This window comes from Pelmatolapia mariae, linkage group LG3_W (assembly GCF_036321145.2).
Source record: "Pelmatolapia mariae isolate MD_Pm_ZW linkage group LG3_W, Pm_UMD_F_2, whole genome shotgun sequence".
Classification (NCBI taxonomy): Eukaryota; Metazoa; Chordata; class Actinopteri; order Cichliformes; family Cichlidae; genus Pelmatolapia; species Pelmatolapia mariae.
Genome location: NC_086229.1, coordinates 55,860,746 through 55,881,225, shown reverse-complemented (window position 1 = coordinate 55,881,225; position 20,480 = coordinate 55,860,746). Strand labels below are relative to the sequence as shown.

Here is a 20,480-nt window from a genome sequence, read left to right as displayed (position 1 = left end):
TTTCCAATGACATATTAAACCACTGACATCTCTTTAGATACTATTCTTATTCGCAGGGTGTTTGTCTGAAACACACTCAAATATAGTTCAACCCACAGTAACTGACACATGAACTGACACTAGACTGTAAAATTATCTTATTATAGTTCTCTTAAGCATTTATTAACTATAGCACAACAAAGAACTAAACATGTCAGTTGTTTTTCTCAGACAGTACAGGGTGGGGGAATTACAAAGTGCACCCTTTGCTTTATGAATTACCACAACCTTTGATTTAATACTTAATTTTATGAATATTAAGGGTCACCGATGACTCAGTGGTTCCCTCTAATGAGCCACTGTGGGAAGTTATATATACGCTTTGTGCAGTGCATTATGCATGGGCCTGACAAAACACTTAAACATTTAGGTGAGGTAGCCCAGAAAGACATAAAAGCATAAGTCTGATTTTAAGTGGTATTTACAGATGCAGAAAGAAATCTAACAGCCATCATGTTACTCCAGAAATTTTGAATGGTGTTACAGGTGATTCACTTTAAGAAATGTGATATAAGACCAGGCTGTAATCAACATTCATCAAGACAAATTAGCAGTGATCAGAGAAGTTTGGGAAAAGTGTGTGGAGTCCCAGCTACACATCTATATCCCAAGTACAAACATTACTGTGGATGAGCATCTGTCCTTTCAAAAAGTATATGCCAAGTGAGCAGGATAAATTATGTTTTTTGTTTCTGTTTAAAAATGTCACATAGAATGGGCGCCGGTTCAGCTCAGTGCGTTGAGTGGACGACCACATACAATACGGCTGAGAGCAGACAGCCAAGGTTTGAGTCTCATCCGTGGCTCTTTGCCACATGTCTTTCACATTTCTTCCCCTCAGATCTGTTCTACGCTTATGATAGGAAGAGACCTCAAACTAGTATTAAATCCAGAAATTGACAGGCTCAGCACAACAGTGAGTCAAAGGAATTGTCAGTCTACAGACATTCTTGAACAATACATGTTGTATTTTGCAATGCATGGCATTCACATCACCCCACTCTTAAGGATTACACCTTTTTCTTCTTCAGTACACCACTCAGAATCTCACTTAGACTACTTTTAGTTAGCAGCTCCATTATGAGGGATCTCACAGACAGATTGATCCTATCATTGTCAGCGATTATGCACCAGCATCTCTTTGACACAGAAAAGAGTCACACCACCAGCTGGACATTTAATATGTCATTACTGAAAGATTTCATTAATTATTTCAAAAAAGAATGGAAAATGTATTCAGATAACATGACCTGTCAGGAGCATCACCATGTGTTGTATGGAAAGCAGGAGCAGTAGGAAGGCATGCCAAAATATCATCCTACTATATATAATAGAACAAGAAAGAAAGAAATTGCTACTATCAGAATTAGAGTAAAAAATCAAATGATTAGAATCTGCTGATTCTGCCTTGCCACAACACATATAAATAACAACCTGAGAAACTAAAACTAGAATTAAATTAAATAATTAACAAGAGAACACGATTTCTGATGCAAAGGTGGCATCTGGAGAACTTTGTACATGGAAATAAATCTTAGAAAATCCTTGCTAACCAGTTAAACTAAGCATAGAAAAATATTTATTCCATAAAGGATTCTACTGGGAACATTACTCATAATCCACAACAAATAAATAAATAATTTCAAGATTTTTATGAAGCTTTATACTTGTCACAGATTAATCCCTCTGATGCTCACATTGCAGAGTTTCTTAACAATATAGTTTTTAAAAAAAAAACAAAAAAAAAACAAAACCTTATTTAAACTCAATTTCTGTGTTTTTATGCTAAATATTTTTTTGTGTATTTTAAGTAATTATTTAATCTTAAAAAAATCTTGGAGACTTCACTAGAGCGAGCGCTCGTACCACCAGTGGTATACATAACACAGTTTGAGTATGATTGATTTAAAACATATTATATAAGATGGAAATTTTATTTCATTTGAAGAACTTGTATCAAAATATAGAATCAGCAAACGTATATTTCTTGAATATCAGCAACTGAAATCCATCATACAGCAAAAATTCTATCTCGGTTAACTGAATCTAGACATACCTACTTAGGTAACAAAATTTTAAAATATCTGTACCCCCAAATAGTCATTAAAATGTATAAGCTGTTGTTTGAAATTGATGAATCAATCTCCCTTTCTTTCTATCAGCCCAGATTAAAACATCTGGACACAAATATGTGTAAACACCTTCAAAATGATTAAAAGCTCAAACTTATAACTTATGCGACACAAGATTCTATACAGAACACACTACACAGGACAAAGGTTGTTCCAAATACTCCTTACACGGACATATGCATCTGTTGCAAAGACAACTCTGTTGAGAGCTATATGCATGCTATATGGTCACACGCTTGACCAACTGTTCTGGCAAAGTATATGTGAAGACCACATGGTTTAGTTGCTGTATGGAATACTTCAACTCTGCTCAGCTGTGGTGAGATAAGGTGTGACCACTTAATAGGTCCATCTCTATCCACTTCATCAACGCCTACATCTTGTTAACTTTAATATATAAAGTTTAACAGACCAGCATGATGATAAATGCATATAATATACCTTACACCTAGCCCCAACAATAAATTTGTCAAATCTATTGTCTGTTGCCTACAAAAAACAAAAACAAAAAAACAAACAACCTTGACTGGACCTGATTTTACCAGATTGCTTTTTAGATTAGATTAGATTTTTAGATTCTCTCTTAGACTCTCTTAGATTTTAGATCAGATTTGTGTTTTATTGCAACCCATCCCTTGAATATGTGACAAAAAAGGAAAAGTAAGAAAGAGGTACAGGAGGCTGGGCCTGAGGCCCACATTTCTCAATAAAATCTAAACGAAAAAAAAAAATATGGTCATAGACTAATGATAGCTGACTTACAGTAGAGGGCAGTGTAGCACTTAATTTAAAAGTGTTTGGTCTGATTTTACACATTTTATCCAGTCTCATCCACATTGTCATGATGAGCTGAGTTAACAAACCTGCATACATAGCATTGGGACGAAGTATTGTCAAGAGCAGTGCCATTAACACATATTTTAAGTATATTTTCCAAAGATTTCCTGAAAACTGAATGTTTTTTGTTGTGCATAAAAGTGATCCAATTTAGAGTCGGGTGAAAATGTTTGCTCCCTTCCTGATTTCCTACTTTTTGTATGTTTTTCACAATTCAATGTTTCAGCTCATCACACTAATTCATATTAGACAACGATAACAGTAAAAGGTAAATGATAATGATAAGTAAACACAAAATATAGGTTCTATAAACAGGTGCTTATTATCAAGGGGAAAACCTACATGGTCCTTTTTGAAACAGTGATTTCCCCCTGAACCTAATAATTGGTTGGGTTACACAGCAACAGCTGCAACCAAGCGTTTGCAATAACTGTCAGTGAGTCTTTTACAGCGCTGTGGAGGAATTTTGGAGAATTGCTGTAGTTTAGCCAGTGGCGGTCCTAGCCTGTTTGGCGCCCTGGGCGAACACTCCCCCCCCCCCCCCCCCCCCCCCCCACACACACACACACACACACACACACACACACAAAAAATATTAAGGATTGTACATTAACATTGAACTTTTGTCGGAACCATACTGAATTTCACAAGAGAAACACACACACACATATGAAGAGAGAGAGTGTGCATAATATGCAAACGGCTACCAAACAGCCATCATAATTCCTCATACAATGAGAACAGGACAAATCAACAATTGACACTGACTAATTAATATTAAAATCTGTAACATAATGTATTGTTTGGAGTTTAATCTGTTAGTGTTGCTATTTTTACCATTTCTTCTTGGAGCAACTGTAACCCACATAATTTCCTTAGGGATTAATAAAGTATTCTGATTCTTGTTTCAGGATGACCTGCCATTATCCAATGACACATCTGCTTACCTGCATCTTTTGTTCGTTTCTCCTCCTCTTCTTTTCTCTTTTTTCTAAACTGAGCACCTGATGGCTTTGAACTTCTCTTGTCCATCTTCCATTGGCTTTAATTTTGCACGCCAGTATGAACACAAATCCCCAACCCGAGGATCACCACAACATAACCTAACAGACCTACACCTTAGTTCACAGATTTACTTTGTCTAGGGTGCATTTCTGAGATTTCACACAACCCAGGATTCAAATCATGAATACATGATTGAACTTGGATTTACAACATTATGAATGAAATGTGCTGTATTTGGAAGCAGCAGGCCCCCCTCCCCTTTTGACAGGTTATGTGTGAGACTTTAAATCCTCAAACTGTAAATTATAAATTTTAAATTGTTATTGATCCCTTTACCCCTGGTCCTAAAGTATATATTTATTTTCTTACTCTTCTTATATTTATTGTTTGTTTACGTGCACTGCTGTAACTGGAGCCTCGTCGTCTCGTCTCTCTATATACTGGACTGTATGTAGCGGAGATGACAATAAAGTTTACTTTGACTTCAGCAGCGAGCAGGCGCACTGAGGGCTCGCTGCTGAAGTCCTCACCTCACTTTTCTCGTATAGAATTTCGAAAAAAAACATCGGTGCAAATTATAAGTCTGTATCATGATGTCTGGTGTTTTCGTGTTGTTGGTTTGTTTTTATTTTGTTTTATTTTGTGGGTTGGTTATTAGACGCTGCTCCAGCCAGCCAGAGAAGCCCCCGCCGCCCCGCCCTCTCCTCCCTGTGCTGCAATCAGCAGGCGCACCTCGCAAACGGAGGGCGCCCTTACTCCCAGCTAATGGGCGATAGAAAGCCGATCGGTGCCTATGCCATTCCCAATATGCGTTGGCTGCCGTCGGGGCAGCATGAGTACGAGCATTTTTTTTTTTTTTGCCGATGCCCGTGATGCCGCCCCCCATCACGATGCCGCCCCGGGTAACCGCCCGTGTCGCCCGTATCTAAAACCGCTACTGAGTTTAGCCATATTGGAGGGTGTCTGATGCAGCCTGACTCAATCCTGATTCTAGATGTTCAGCTCTCTTGTCGTCAATAAACCACGTTTAGAGAGCTCTATAGTATTCAATAAGAGGACCCTGCACGTCAATTCTCGACGCGAGGGGGGGGGGTACCCTGCGCGTCTATAAGTGAAGCAGAGGGAGCCTGACCATGCGTCACACATTTGACAAGTTAGGAGTGAGAATGGGTTGGAAAAAAACAGAGCACGATGGTAAAAGGAGATTGCTCCAGGATAGAAACAAGTGCATTATACTGTTAACACAAGCACCTGCACAGATAGCATTCTAATGCTAAGCTAACCAGGAACCCAGAGTGATGTTGAAGCTGAGTAAATGTTGACCCAAGCTCAGCACTCTGATAAACTGAGCCGTCATTTGTAGTGAAGCCGCTGCTGAACTTCAACAGGTAACAAACTGATGAGCAGTCAGGCTGCAGCCTCTGTTTCTATCTGTTTATGCTTCTACCATTGCTTTAAAGTCTCTTTGTGCTGATTTTCATCTTTGCTTTGTGCTGTTGGCTTTGTGTTCACACATAAATACTAAGAGAGAGACCACGTTTGTCCTTATCAGGATAGGGATTTCCTCAGTACCGACATTTCCTAGGATCTATCCTGGGCTACTAACACATCAGCCTTGGTGAAAAAAGCCCAACAGTGCCTCCATTTCCATTTCCTGAGGGTTCTGAGATGGAACAGGCTGCAGACTAACCCACTAGTCTCCTTCTATCCTGCCACAGTCGAGAGTGTGCTAGTGCACACCCTCACCGTGTGGTACCCTTGTTGCACAACAACCGATAAGAAGAGACTCCAGAGGGTCATCAGAACTGCAGAGAAGGTGGCAATTATAAAAGACCACCTCCATCATAACCATCATCTATTCAACATCCTGCCCTGTGGAAAAAGGTTCAGATCCATCGGGTGCAAAACCGACAGACCAAAGAACAGCTTCTACCCATGGGCTGTCAGAACCATGAATGCAGATTAGGAGGTTTTGTGTTTGCTTTTTTTTACGATAGGGCTTTGGAGCATTTGTAGCATGATGTCACTAGAGGGGATGGGCCAGGAGTTTTGGTTGAGGTGCCACATTTGCAGGCCAAACAAAAAGCTAAGAATTGAGAGCAGCAAAAGCACACGAATAACATCAGCTACGGTTCGTACTTGCTGCGTGGTCGGTTGTAATGTTAGATCGCAGGACCTGGAAGGGAATAAGCTTGAAAATGGTTTATCTTTTCATTCTTTCTCCACATAGCAACATGAGGGAGCTCATGTAGCGGATGTTACCAAAAGAAAGCGTCTAGCCTGGATAGCAACTGTAAGACCAGCTGATATTCAGTTTTCTACCATCCACAGATATCTGTTGGTGTGCTCCAGACATTTTTATTCTGCTAAGTTCTAAATATGTTCATATCACTCTTTATAGCCTATTAGTTTTATTTACAATGCGCTCTGAGGTCATAGCAATTTAGAACAAACATCCTAATGAGTGATTTTGCAGAACTATGTTTTATTTATAGAGTTGCTAATTATTTGGCATTATTGCAGGCAAACCAACCTATGAAATGGATGAAACACGAAATCCCTGCTTCAAACATACCACCATGCCAATTAGATTACTTCTTCCATGTGAGGGTGAAGAGGTGACCCTTCTGGATAAGATAGTGAAGGTTTGCTGCGTTTTGGTGAACAGTGTGGTAGTAAAACCAGGGAAATACTCATAAGTCTTGTGTTGTATATAACTTTTCAAAAGATACAGTAAATTAAGTAAGTTAGCAGTGTTAACAGTGGGTGATATTATTTAAATGCTGTCATGATTTTATGTGAACATTTTGTCATTTGTAAACTATAAATGACATGGGTTAAAACTGGTTAGGTTTAGGATGATTGTAACTGATGTGATGTTCTATAAAGTGGTTTTAATAAAATAAAGGCACAAATCTGTTTGTTTCTTTATTGAACTTTTGAACAGTGGTACTCAGTCAGTACATATTCAGTAAATGCAAATTGTTTACATGGGAACGCACTTCAAGCATAAATCTAGAACCCTATATAAAAAAATATGGGTCATTCCCACAACCCACAGCTTTACTGTGTTCCAGCAGTGTATCTAATAGCAGTGACAACTCCTCCACAGTAGCAGGTGGGATTTTTCTTTTTTGAGGACAGCTCGTTTTACCTTTCAATACAGATGGTCTGTTTATGTTTTTATCAAGAGCCGTTTTTGGGGCAGCTGAAGAGCAGAAGTCCTCTGGCTGTATCTTGGTCATATTACCAGGCAAAACCCAGTATTCAGGTTAATCTGTAACAGTCCTTGTGCCACGGATCAACACTGTTCCTTCTAATTTAAACAGAAGAGCAGCAACATGGGTGCAGGTCTCCACGACTCCGGTCATACAGGTGCAGTGGGCATCTTCAACCTTCCCTGTGATGCTCACAATGACCCATGGCTGCAATGCTGGTTCATTCAGTCTTTGAGAGTGTAGTACCATTAATTTAAATTCAAGAACTTAAATGAGCCAAGGCCGACACAAATGCGTTTTATCTACTTTCCATTCAATTTATCACAAATGTAACAAATAAAGTGTTTAGAAAGTTAGCACAGACATGTAATTTTTGCATTTTTTTGCGTATCCATCTATAGAACGCTGCATGTTATATTCTAAATCTGCCTGTTCTCTTTCAAAAACCGGCCTGCAAAAAAAATTTTAGTGACACAGGACACAAACACGGAAGCAAGATATATGATAAGGATTATTTATAATAAATATAAATAAATCATTGCAATTTCTTTAACCATAGAGAATAACTAAATCCTTCAAGACAATGTCACATCAATGCACTGAATTCACTATGGTATGCATCTAACAGAGCCTCAACATGTTCTCACTGTAATTTCCCCCTCATGAATGAATTTATGCTTGGACTATTCTGAATGTTCGGGGGGAAATCAAACGCATTTTACTTGCAGTGCTCAAGCTGACTTACCTTTGTTTGAATGACAACATACTCACAACATGGAAGCTTAAAAATATCCCATTCACCAAGGATTGGGTACAAGATTTGGCTGTGCGCCTCCAGAGATTTATAATTGCGAAACTGATTTATAATAGCGTACATTTCCAATGCACGCTATTTTTTGCAAGTACCGTCTCTTTGCATCTGGATGCAGTCTGTGTCTATATCACCCCTTTTCTTTTTAGCTGCTTTTAAGCATGTTTCTAGCAACCTTCCTTCCAAAACAGTGTGTTTGTTTTGATTCGTGGCCCAGAAATATGGTGCAGCGCTCCCACAATACATTGCGTCGTTACGTCAGTTCCAAAGGCCTATCATTGTGTTGCTGCTACTTGCTATTTTTTAATGTTGCTTTTATGTGTTTCCTTTTGCTTCCGTGCAATATTCTGTTCTTTCTGTGCAATATTTCAGCAGATGTGCAATTTCCATCCCTTAACGACCATAGCCCTTCCACCCTTGTTATTTAATATACTTTATTACAATGCCTTCTATACACTGCCACAATGCTTCCTGTAACCCTATCATCGTGTACATAGTGTACGTAGTGTGCTTATAATGCTTTTCATCTTCTTTCTTGTATATTGTTTTCTTTACTTTCACACCTTTGTGGTCTTTGTTTTGCTCAGCAGTGGTTTTCTCCTTGAACTCTCCCATGGATGCCTGGAGCATGGAGTCTTTCGTATTGTTGAATCATGACCTCTGACCTTAACTGAGACATGTTAAGCCTGCGATTCTTTAATGTTGTTCTGGGTTCTTTTGTGACCTCCTGGATGATTCGTTGATGTGTTCTGAGTAATTTTCACCACTGTTCCAAGTTTTCTTCATTTGCATACAGTGGTTCTCACTGTGGTTCACTGGAAGGCCTTTATAAACCTTTCCAAACTAAATGATATCTGTGACTTTTTTCTCAGGTGTTTCTTTAGATCATGGCATGATGTGTTGCTTTTTAAATTCTTGCCTGTGATCTAGTCTGCTTCACTTTGTCAGACAGGTGATATTTAAGTGATTCCTTGATTCAACGGGGCAGCCAGTAATCAGCCCTGAGTGTGTTTAGTGAAACTGAACTCTAAACTGAGCTTTCCACACAATGTGGTTAATCACAGTTAATTCATTATTTCATTAGGTTTATTAATTTTTTTCCCTTAATCAATGAAATCATTATTTAGAACTGCATTTTGTATTTACTCAGGTTATCTTTGTCTAATATTAAAATTTATTTGATGATCTGAAACTTCTGGTGTGATTAATATGTAAAATGCTAGGAAATCAGGAAGGAGAAAAACACTTTTTCAAATCTGTAGTTGCTGTATTATGGAAAACACTGTAGATCATACTAGATCCCTATTGAATATATCTTGATCCCTATTAGTATAAAAAAATAATAGCAGTCAAGGTATTTCACTGAAGGTCATCACATATCTTGTTTCACACAATATAGAGTATTTTCAGTGAGCAGTTTCAAAGTAATCTTGATGGTTAAACATATACTTAACCTTACTCCACCTTTTATTTGTTTGTTTCGAAAGTCTGCGGCTGTGCATCTTTAGTTCATTTCTACTTTTAGAGCAGCTTAACTTGAGAGATATTTCTAGAACAGCTTCACACATGCTAATGTGTCAAACACAGAAATAAGAGGAACAGGAAGAGAAGTTCTCAGCGACAGTGTTATGTTTATCATTTGGATCTTCAGACTCACCAGCAAGACAACATGGTACTTACAGGCATCTCCATTAGACTGGGTGAGTACTTTGCCATAATTATATTTACAAAACACAGTGCTATCTAACCACCCATCATTCCTAACTGCAAAGAATATGTTGCATTTTGCAGATCACTTTTTATCAATAAGCAGGGTTTGTGTTGTATAAACAACACGTTCTCACTCCCAACTCGTCAAATGTGTGACGCATGGTCAGGCTCCCTCTGCTTCACTTATCGACGCGCAGGGTACCCCCCTCGCGTCGAGAATTGACGTGCAGGGTCCTCCTATTGAAAACTATGCTGCTCCCTAATCGTTGTTTATTGACGACAAGAGATTTCCGCGGAAGAGCCTGTTGTTCGTATATTTATATATTTCCGATATCACATTGTAGTGACGTGTACTGAACACAATATATTATATAATGTAAACAACTACCTGAGAAACAGCAGATACAGCAGATAAATTAATTATAGGCTATTACTTTTGTATCGTTTATTGCATTTATGGAGGGAGAGGTGTATGCTGGGTAATGGCACAGCTAGCGACCGGGTGACTTTATTCACCCGCTTCGGCTGTTATCAGTCCATACAATGGGCGTTATTAGCAGACATCAGTCCCATAGATGTGGGCCATCCACCTGCTAGATTGTTCAGAAGGTTGTTATCATCCATCCAGATGGAGGATCACTGACAGGAGCGTGGAAGATTCCAGAATCCACTCTGGCTGGAATCCGGTGGATGCAGCAGTGTTACAGGTAAGACCATTTAAACGGACAGCATTTATAGAATGACTATTAAAAGTCAGCGAGTGTCAATAATGTTAATGTGGTTATGTTAGTAATACACCGAGTGCTAATATAACAGCTTTAAGATGCATTTGTAGATATTATTACGTGTTTTACCGTCTTTATGGTGCTAGCTTAAAGTTACGGTGTAAACGTTAGCTTATATTGTAGTAAAGCTGTTACTGTTTAAACGATGTTAGCACAGAAATATTAGCTTCTGTCATGACTGATGAAGTTACTAGTTAATAAAGTTTCCAGTAAAGTGATTAATCGCAGCCACAGATTGACAGTAAATATCCAGATTAGCTTCAATGCATCTGTAATAAATATGTGCAAGTTTCGGTGCTTCGTTCAAACTGTATGATACTTGTACTGACCCAGGGTCAGTGTAAAATACAATCCTAGCTGTGTGAACAAAGCCTGGCTCTTTTAATCCTGCATGACAAACCTCAGGATGCAGGTTCTTATTACTCTTTCCTGCTGGCACACCTGTCACACCTGAGAGTCAGCTAGAAACTTACAGTGACGTGGAAAATCATGCAAAGACTGCCAGACTCTGTAATACTGTAAATGATCAGTGACTCAGGTTAACAGTAAACTTTAAACAGTACCTCTGTGTCTCTGTGTGTGCTGAACATTTAGGATTGAGTCAGGCTGCATTGACTGTGGGACTTTTCTGTGTTAAAAGCAGGTTGAAGACGGCTCAGAAACATTTGAAGATTAAAATTTAGCATTATGGCTGGTGGTGGTTTGTAAAGCTTCTACTCAGCTGTATTTTTGTTACTAATTTATGTTTGTTGTTGTTTAACACAGATTTCAGAAGAGCGAAGATGAGCACTGTTGCTTCATCCTTAATAGTTTAACTGGATTGGAACTCAAAAAAATCCAGATTCTTCTTCCACAGAAGTTTCATTTGTCAGTGTGGGACTGCTGAGTCACCTGAAGAACTCATTTCATTCATTCTCCACGATGTTGATTTACAGAAATGTTTCACAGGAACTGATTCCTCCCAAAGGGTGAACTAGTGTGTTTCCATAGATTACCTCTGTATGAATGTACTTCTTAAATGAAGGCAAGTGTTTGTCCTTTTTTGTTCCTCAGGTACAGTACGTGATATTAAGGGCAGGCGGTCATCACTGGGGGAAGACAAGAAGCTGACGTACTTCCAAGAGGGAGCTGCAGTGAGGACACAGCCTGTCACTGAGGTCAGAGGTCAGAATCTGAAACAGCTCAGGTTTATATTCTAGGGGTTATAAAAAAAATCGAAATGTATTTATAAAGAAACCTTTAAATAATATTTCAAATAAGAGTCATAATTATGATTATTATTAGAAATATCAAACATTTAAGTGGATTTTCTGTTACACGTATTGTCTTAACTGGCAGCATGTCTTTGTCCTGTATCAGCTGGGATAGGCTTCATCCTCCCACAACCCTGAATTGGATACATGAATTGTATTGAATTGTATCCCAATTATGTAATCTGATCATTTACAAACTCAAGGTATCCAATCAAAATGTAAGTAATAATGATAAAAATGGGAAAGCAGAAATAAGTGTGACATGAATGTAAATGTGTTAGCTGACATAGAGGACAGCTACATGCAGTCTGAAAAACCTTTGTTGTCAAGTTTGCAGGTCCATCAGCACGAGACATTCTTACATAGAAGAGTCTGTTAAAGTCTCTAACTCAGTGAAGCATTATTGGTCCCGTCTGTTTGGATAAATATAGTAAGCTGATGTATGTCCATTTATTGACACATTTTCTTAAGTGCTTATCCAGTTCAGGATCACAGTGGAGCTGCAGCTGGATATGTTCAGTAAAGAAACCTTACAAAAGTTAACAATAAACCTGCATCTCTGTACGTTGTTGTCCACTGGATGAGAAAATCAAAGTGGAAGACTGTGGAACATGTTAATAAATGTTTGTGTGTTTATGCCTGTGTCTTTCACAGGAGGCGCTGAAAGGTTTCCCTAATAGTTCCTGGTGAATCAAAGCAGAACCATAAAGGTTGCTGGACTGCATGATGGCCTTACCCCTGAGCAGTCATCCTGTTAAAGGAGGAACCAGTTAGAAGCTGTTTTCAAAGTAGCTGAGCAGATTTCATCTCAAGTAAGCGATTAACTGTTTGTTCATTTGTTCTGCCACTTAAAGAGCATTTAAGGACATCTTTTGAGTGTCCAGTTCAATTTATTCTACTGGCTCTCATGATCATTTGTGATTACGGACATATTTTTCATGTTCATCCAGCTATTTAGTCAATTCTATCTATTTAGTAATATCTGTCAGCTATAAAATGTAATATAAATATAAAAATATCTAAATATCTCCTGCCCGTTATATTTTAATGATGTAAGACCAGACGTCTGTTGTCGTGTTACATAAGCATTCCTCACATATCAATGAGATGCTGTACAGTACAATCCTACTGACACAGCAGAGGGATAATAACAGCTATTTAACATCGTTACACGACACATTTGAGCTGCATGATGCAGACAAAGTGACTAAATCATCTTTTTGTGGTTTATTGTCTTCAAACCAGCAGACAAAGAAGATGTTTGGAGAAACTTCAGGCCGTGGACTGACAAGGTATTTTTTTCTTGTTATCAAAAGACATTTGGAGTGACGGCTTCTACAACTGTGCTGATGTGAAGCTTACAGCCTAAGAAATCACAGTGTTGATATTCAGCACAAAGAGAAAAGCTCACTTGTTTGAATTTATTTACAATCATAGTTTTATAAATTCTGACTGTAAACAGCTTTTACAGCTTTGATATTGTTTGACACTCGATATCAGGTATTTGATATTGATACACTGACCAGTGTCAGTTTGACTGTAACACATTCATTATTTAGATCCAACATTTCTAAGAGAAATAACTGAATGTAAAAAAAAATGGCAGCCCTCAGGCCAGGTTTAATTGATAGAGATATATGCATGCATTATGAAATTTATGTATCCCAGATCATTGTTATTCATCTAGTCCTGGCAGACCCACCTCTTCCTCCCAAGTTAATTGCAACCCAAAAGAACTAGTGGGGCTATTTACACACTCACAACCAGTGTGGGGTAAAAAGAGCCACCAAAAACCTGTCAGCCTGCACAGCTACAGATGTGCTAAAAGCTATAAGAGTTAGAAGCTCTGCTTATGGAGAAACTTTCTAAGCCTAACAGGGGACAGGCACTCCTGCCCAAATAACATGATATAACCCCACATACAGCCCAGCCATAAAGTGAACCCAGTCATTTAGTTAAAGACAGCATGGGACCAAATGCATGTAACCAGCCTGCACCAACCTGACATTTCTTCCTCCTGAATTAAATGAATGAATGGATGAAAGTTAAATGACTATAAACCTAAAGCCACTAGTTCCCACACTGGAGTTCCTTGACACTGTGTTAACTGTACTGTAACAGGCTAAGCTACCTGAGAGACTGCATTGAACGATTGTTTCTATCTTAATAGTTTCAGCTCATATGTTCTGCTTTTTCCTTTCAGTAGATCAAAGCAGCTCGTGCTCTGTCTGCTTCCATTTTGATGGCAAGAAGAAGAAGAAGACTTCAGCGAAGTGGCGTTCATGGTCTCAGTGGACAGTCATGGTCACATACTGCATGTGGTTTTAAAAGCAACATGTCTGTTCACCACAACAATCGAGATGTGTAATATCAGTGCAGCTACAGTTTGTTCTTGAACATCAGTTCTGTTTTCTACTTTGACCACTTAGACCAAAAAAGTGTTGTTTTCAGATCACCTGCTCATTTTTTATTACAATTAGTTTCACATAAATGTTAGTGTTTCCTTTATGGTCTTTTAATGCTTACACTACACTGTACACGTCTACATTAGAGACATTTCTGTTACCTATTTATGAGACTGGGCTGTTTGACTCCAATTTGGAAATGGATGCAAAATCACACGGATCGTGCTATTGTTTTTTTTTTTTTAATATGATTCAATTCAATTCAATAAAACTTTATTGATCCTGAAGGTTGACCCCGAGGGAAATTCGGGTTAAGGCCAACACAGGACGTGTCTGACTAAGCAAAGATTAATCTGATCCCATTTCTACCTGTCTCTACTGTTTCAACTGTAACTGTCAGGATATATATTTATTCCAGCTCTCACAGGGCAAAGGAATGACTCAGACTTGTCAAATGTTCTTTGACTTGATAAACAATTTGAAGTTCACAATTTTCTTACAAATAAAACTATAATGACAAACATGAACAGCTGTGCTTATTTCTGAGACATGATTTTTTTTGAATGTGTTCACATTTAGACAGTGTGCATCTGTATGCTGAAATTGTAATGGTGAACCTGAGGTGATGGTCAACAGAAGGCAAATATATATAAATATAAAACAATACTGAAGTAATGTCTTTACCCTGTGCAGCGTGTGGACGCTGTAGTAAACGTGCACCGCTAGCTCACGTGACTGACTGTCTCCATGGTTATATCGTATATTAGCTATGCAAACAGCTTCCAAAGATACCGCCATAGCTCTCTGCAGCTGTAACACTTTCATGCTTTACAAATCATTTCACGTTTTTGATAGTTATGAAGACAGAATATGTTTTTAAAGTCATGCTAGGCGGTTGCTATGGTGGTTGCTGTGGACTAGGGTGGACCGCGCGTCCGATTCCTGTTATTAGCTGTCCGCCGTAGGAAGGCTGCGTTCCGTTTAGAAGTAGCGGCAGTCTGCCGTAACTCGAACTCAAACCCCGCTTTGTTCTTTAATAAAAAGCCATTTTATAGCTGTTCATGACATGCACACACACATAAAGCACTTTGCAACTCATGGTGAATGCAACAAGGATAGAAAAATGAAGCAACCAGAGATTTAATGATGAAGACTCTGGGTTCTGTAGTTCACGTTTTACAGTCCTGAATGACTCACTGCACATCCAAATAATTTATTGAAGAGGAGTTTAGAATGCACTTTACATTTAGACTGTTGCTGTTTAATTTTTTACATTGTTACTGTGTTATGTCATGATAAGGTTTACCTGCTGGGGGTTTGATGGATCAGCTGGACAATACAGTCAAAGACAGACTTCATCCATCATATGCAAGAATCCTAGTTGGACTTTTGTTTTCACTCATATTTTTTAACCAAATATTGAAAACAACTCTGACAGACTGGATACCTGGTCAGGGTGTACATTACCTTTCACTCAAGCATCCCGGGACAGAGCCCTGCCCCACCATGAGCCTGGGTGGATACGTGGTTATAATATAAAATGGCTGATACGGAATATGAATATTTCATGAAAATCAAATTATAATATGAATTCCTAGGTGTTTGTTATATCCAGCAAGAGATTGATTACATATGTCTGAATTGCTAACCCTAACCCTAGCTCAACAGACCACAATGCCCTGGACTGTCACTATTATTACATGCTGTGAACATAAGTAGCTTTGATCACAGTTTATGTTGTAAAAGAGAAGGAATATTGAAAAAAAGATCTACATTGTGATATTATTTCTTCCAAACTGACCAGAAACATGTTTATCATACTCTCACAGCACAGGATCAGACTCACTGTGCATGACGGCTCAGGCCAATAATGTTTGTTAGATTGTCAGTTGTTTAGTGTGCTTCTGTACAGTTAGGGTCACCATCTCTATTTCAGTATAATTAATATGCAGAAAACACTAAAAGTTGATTGCCTTCCAATATTCTAGCATAATTAAAAAACTTTGACTTTGTAAGTACATATTGTTACAGTCCTAATGCCAATATGATTCTTCATAACTCCTGCTTTGAAATACTGAGCTTTAAAATTGACTTGATGAAAGATAATTTACAGTGGCAGTCTGTCAGGATAATTCTGATTATAAGATCACTGTATTAATCTGAATCCTTCTGAAATGTGCTGTGAATGAATGCTGATGCAACTCACTGTGGGAAAGCTGTTAATAAAATGAATCTGTGACACATGCAACACATTCACAGAGGAAGAGGACACAAAGGGAGGACACGCAGAGGCTGTGTTAAAGTCAGAAATCCAAATCTTTAGTCAAAAACAGGCGTCGGTTACAAACAGGAAGACAAGCAGTCCATCAAACAGTCTACAGGGTCAAACATACAGAGAATTCAAACAGCAGTAAAAAATAACTGGACACTGAAAAACTTAAAGCAATGTGTGATGCAATAAAAGGAAGCAGCACAGTATATTCACTGAATTACAAAATTACAAAAGAGAAAAACGACGATTTCTAAGGTTTGTTTTCTAAATGCAGGTAGAGTGTGGCTGGTAAAGATGGAAACATACAGAATGTAAACTGTGTGAGTTTGGTGAACTTTCTTAGTAACAAATGAGGTAAAAAAAAAAACAACCCAAAACAGACAAAACACAGAAAGAGGCTCTCAGTATTCATGAATAATTAGAAAGCATCTAAACATTCTGGTCGTGGATTTTTACAGTCTTAGTTCCGCTCGCTGTCATCATTATAATCATCATGATCAATGGCGAGGTCCTGAGGTGGGCGGGGCTGTCTCTGGTGATGTCACCATGAAGGAACAGCATCTGGCACGTGTTGGTGAAACATCCCAGTACTGGTGTAGTTTCCTCTCCAGGTGGTTGACATTTGACACTTCAACATTAAGGGGAAGAAGAAGAAACAGTGTTAGGTCAGGTGACCACATAGTTTCTAAAAAAACTGACAGGAAGTAACCAGGCCGTTAGAAATGGATATCATGTGTTTATAGTTACTGTAGTTAGATAGCTCTACTTACCAAAAGCAAAGCTGCTGAATGTTGCAGGAACATGCTCATGTGTGGTGGTCATTCAGTGCTGCTCCGGCAGGTTAGACAGTCCAATAGTGATATCCTGCCCATCTGAGAGTTTGAAAACACACATGCAAAAATTTAATTGTATTACAGTCAAAGTTGGATGTTCGTTTTTGTCCTTTAAAAATGTTTGTGTATTTGAAAGCACTAACATTTAGGGATGACTCGGATCGTCTCTCTCTAAGAGTATCTCCTTTAAAGGGGAGACAAGTGTGTCCACTGATCCACGTCACTTTACCTGGATGATGACTCCTCTCTCCCTCACCCAGAAACACTCCTAAAATAACCAAGCAAATAAATAATACCGAAGATTTACTCACATTACAAAAACATCAAAAACATCTCCCTTTGATTCCATTCCTGCTAAACATCAGGCAACAAATGTCCCAGTAAATCACAGTAAAATGTAAAGCACATATTTTCTCTGCTTTGTCTAACCTCTGCAGAGCCTCTGTCAAGAAAAACATATCTGTAAGCATAAAACAAATATACATTTCATAACACGTCACTGGACAAACCTCGGTCAGTTGATTTCCTCTGTGCAGTGCAGACGAGCATCAGTCAGCAAGTCAAGGTGGTGAGATGGACTGGTGCCCTTGGTGACTCTGCTAGTTCTTCTGAGGAAACACCACCGTCTCTCCGCACCGTCTCCATCTGTGAGCACAAACTGCCGCTCTGCTCTGTCAGCATGTAGGAAATCACATATCACACACACAAGGGTGAAGAAACATTAGAGCTCAACTTTGGATACTTTAGATCTAAACAGATCAAACTAGCTCTTAGTCTCAGCAATCAGACAAACAATGATACCATACTGATTCTGTATGAATACAATATGGTATTTTCAATACAGGTGTCAAATTAATGTATTAAAACTAATACAGATATATGTATATATATTTTTGATAAATTAGTTTGCTAAATTAGAATATATATTTTTTTAATTTTTGATTTAACAATTGCAACTGAAAGAAATTAAATATTGAACAAATATATTGTCACATTCTTCATTCTCAAATACAAATTTCACAAAGTAAATTTTTGATTAACAGAAAAAATATGAATTACAAAAAATAATTGTATATTATTAAAATATTATGCAACCGTGACCAAAGTCAGAATCATCATTACAGTACTGTGGACTTACTGCTTGGCTCACAGTGATAAACTTCAGGGGAGATCATGATGACAGAAAACTGTAAACAACACTCTGAAGTCTGAAGCTTCTTTTCTTGTTTCTGTGACCTCAGCACACTGACAGACTTGAAGTTGCTACAGATTTTAAAAAGTGATAATTATAGGGAAGAAACTTCTCTTTTTCATCCGTTTAATCAAACATTTGATGCCTCAGCTGTCTCAGTCCTATAGCATTCTGCAACTACAACTAACCTGAGGAGGCTTGGATTTGGCTGCAGGTGCCCTTGTACATCCTTCTCAGCAGCACACATGTGGGTACCATTTAATCACACTTCTTCCTGAGCTTTGCTTCATCACAAGACTAAAGGTGGCATCCCGTGTCACAGTCTTATCATCATCCAATTGGAGAAGAAACATTTACAGGCCTCCTGGTTTTGTTTTCTAATCCTGCAAACAGACTGAGGACAACAAATCCCAGAGAACACGAGATACACAACATCCAACATTCAGACTCAACAGCCTCCATAAATGAAGAGCACCAGGTTGGTTCAGTTATAGTAGATATAAGCATACTTCACATTACTGTGTATGAATAATAATCAAGAGACAAACTTTGAAGATGCAGAGCATGATGTCCCATCATCAGACTGTAAACAAATATCCACCAGGCTTCTTTGTTGGCAGAGGTGATGATTCTCCCATCAGGGATCAGTAGCGTGTGTTAACCTGTGGTATAAGCAGCAGTCACTGAAATATTACCGTTTCAGATAAGAAATCTAGCACATAAAAGTCAAGATGGGAGGGATCTCTACAAACTGACTTACCTCTGCGAGTGTGAGGCTGTTCCTCCAGCTTCAACAAAAATCTGACTCTCCAGTCACAGACAAACAAAAAAACACCAGCTGGGAGATAGAAAACACTGCCTGGGTCTTGCTGGATGTTGCTGGTCAGAGTCTCACATTAGCAGAGTGCTGCTTGGTCCCACTGACCCATGTGGACAGCGACTGTGGCGAACTGTTCTGGAAAATGGAAAAGAGAATTAAAATGACAAAAAGCCAAACAGGATTTCCACAAAGACTCTCTTAGAATCAGCAATCAAAAAATATTGGTTCATATTACAATTAAATATGAACAAGTTCTTTAACTGTAAGCAGTTAAAATCTGATTTGATTTACATCCTTCACAGAGCACATTTGTCCAGGCTGTCAGGTAAACATAGAATTAATCCCAGGTAACATGACTCACAGTAGAGATTCAGTAAGAAAGATTGCCAGCTCTAATATTATTACCACACCAACAGCTCAGATTTCTAGAACTATTTAAATAAATGTCAGTCTATCCATTCATTTTCTTCTGAATATTCAATTCAGGTTCACAGTGGGAGGGTGGGGGGTGTCGTGGAATTTTGTAAATAAAGTCTGCAACACAGAAAGAGCTGTGATCAAGCTATTTATTACTGCGCGCAGGAGAGCCAACACACATCAAACATCGCAGTTCAGTCATGTCAGCTCTGCCACAGAAATCGTGCTCCTACTCCTTTATGAATTCCAAGGAAGAGGGAGGAAGTTACAAACTGATCGTACCACACTTCACGCGCCTCGCTATGAAACCTAACGGATCAATGGTTATGCTGTTTTGTGCCCTTGGCCTTATCAGCACCTGTAAAGGGAGTTGTTTTCTCAAACTGCTGACGCTGAAGTAAGTTCATCTAGTGTTAGAAACTTTCACTGAACAGTCTATAACAGTGTCACAACTAAGCATATGCATAAGCACTTAAATACTTTAAATGAGAATAACAGAAAATTTCTATTACAGGAGCTAGAGCCTGTCCCAGTAGTCACAGGTAGAGCACACCTGGACAGGTACCAGTCTGTCAGAGGACTAACAGAGAGACAGACATCAGAGTAACAAATCTATTTAAAATTAATGTAAGCTTGCTACAGCTGTATGTATGAACATGTGTTTCTGTGCTCTCAGTCCACCTCTCAGGAACCTGCAGTTCATTTTAAGTCTACTTTAAACAGACCTCACAAAAGTCTGATGTGCCTGGAT

General features: G+C 38.6%; 2 long non-coding RNA genes across 3 annotated transcripts; one reads left to right on the top strand and one right to left on the bottom strand.

The window, feature by feature from the left end:
- Positions 1–11,475: 11,475 nt before the first annotated feature.
- Positions 11,476–14,698, top strand: LOC134617268 (uncharacterized). 2 transcript variants are annotated; one of them, XR_010091507.1, is made up of 4 exons: positions 11,476–11,694; positions 12,445–12,602; positions 13,036–13,082; positions 13,997–14,698. It is a non-coding gene; the product is annotated as an uncharacterized LOC134617268 (long non-coding RNA). The 2 variants fall into 2 exon arrangements; XR_010091506.1 differs by having other exon boundaries at positions 11,476–11,701.
- Positions 14,699–16,394: 1,696 nt separating this feature from the next.
- Positions 16,395–18,545, bottom strand: LOC134617292 (uncharacterized). The gene is made up of 5 exons (XR_010091509.1): positions 18,439–18,545; positions 17,810–17,971; positions 17,444–17,568; positions 17,238–17,339; positions 16,395–17,095 (listed from the first exon to the last, which is right to left on the bottom strand). It is a non-coding gene; the product is annotated as an uncharacterized LOC134617292 (long non-coding RNA).
- Positions 18,546–20,480: the final 1,935 nt, after the last annotated feature.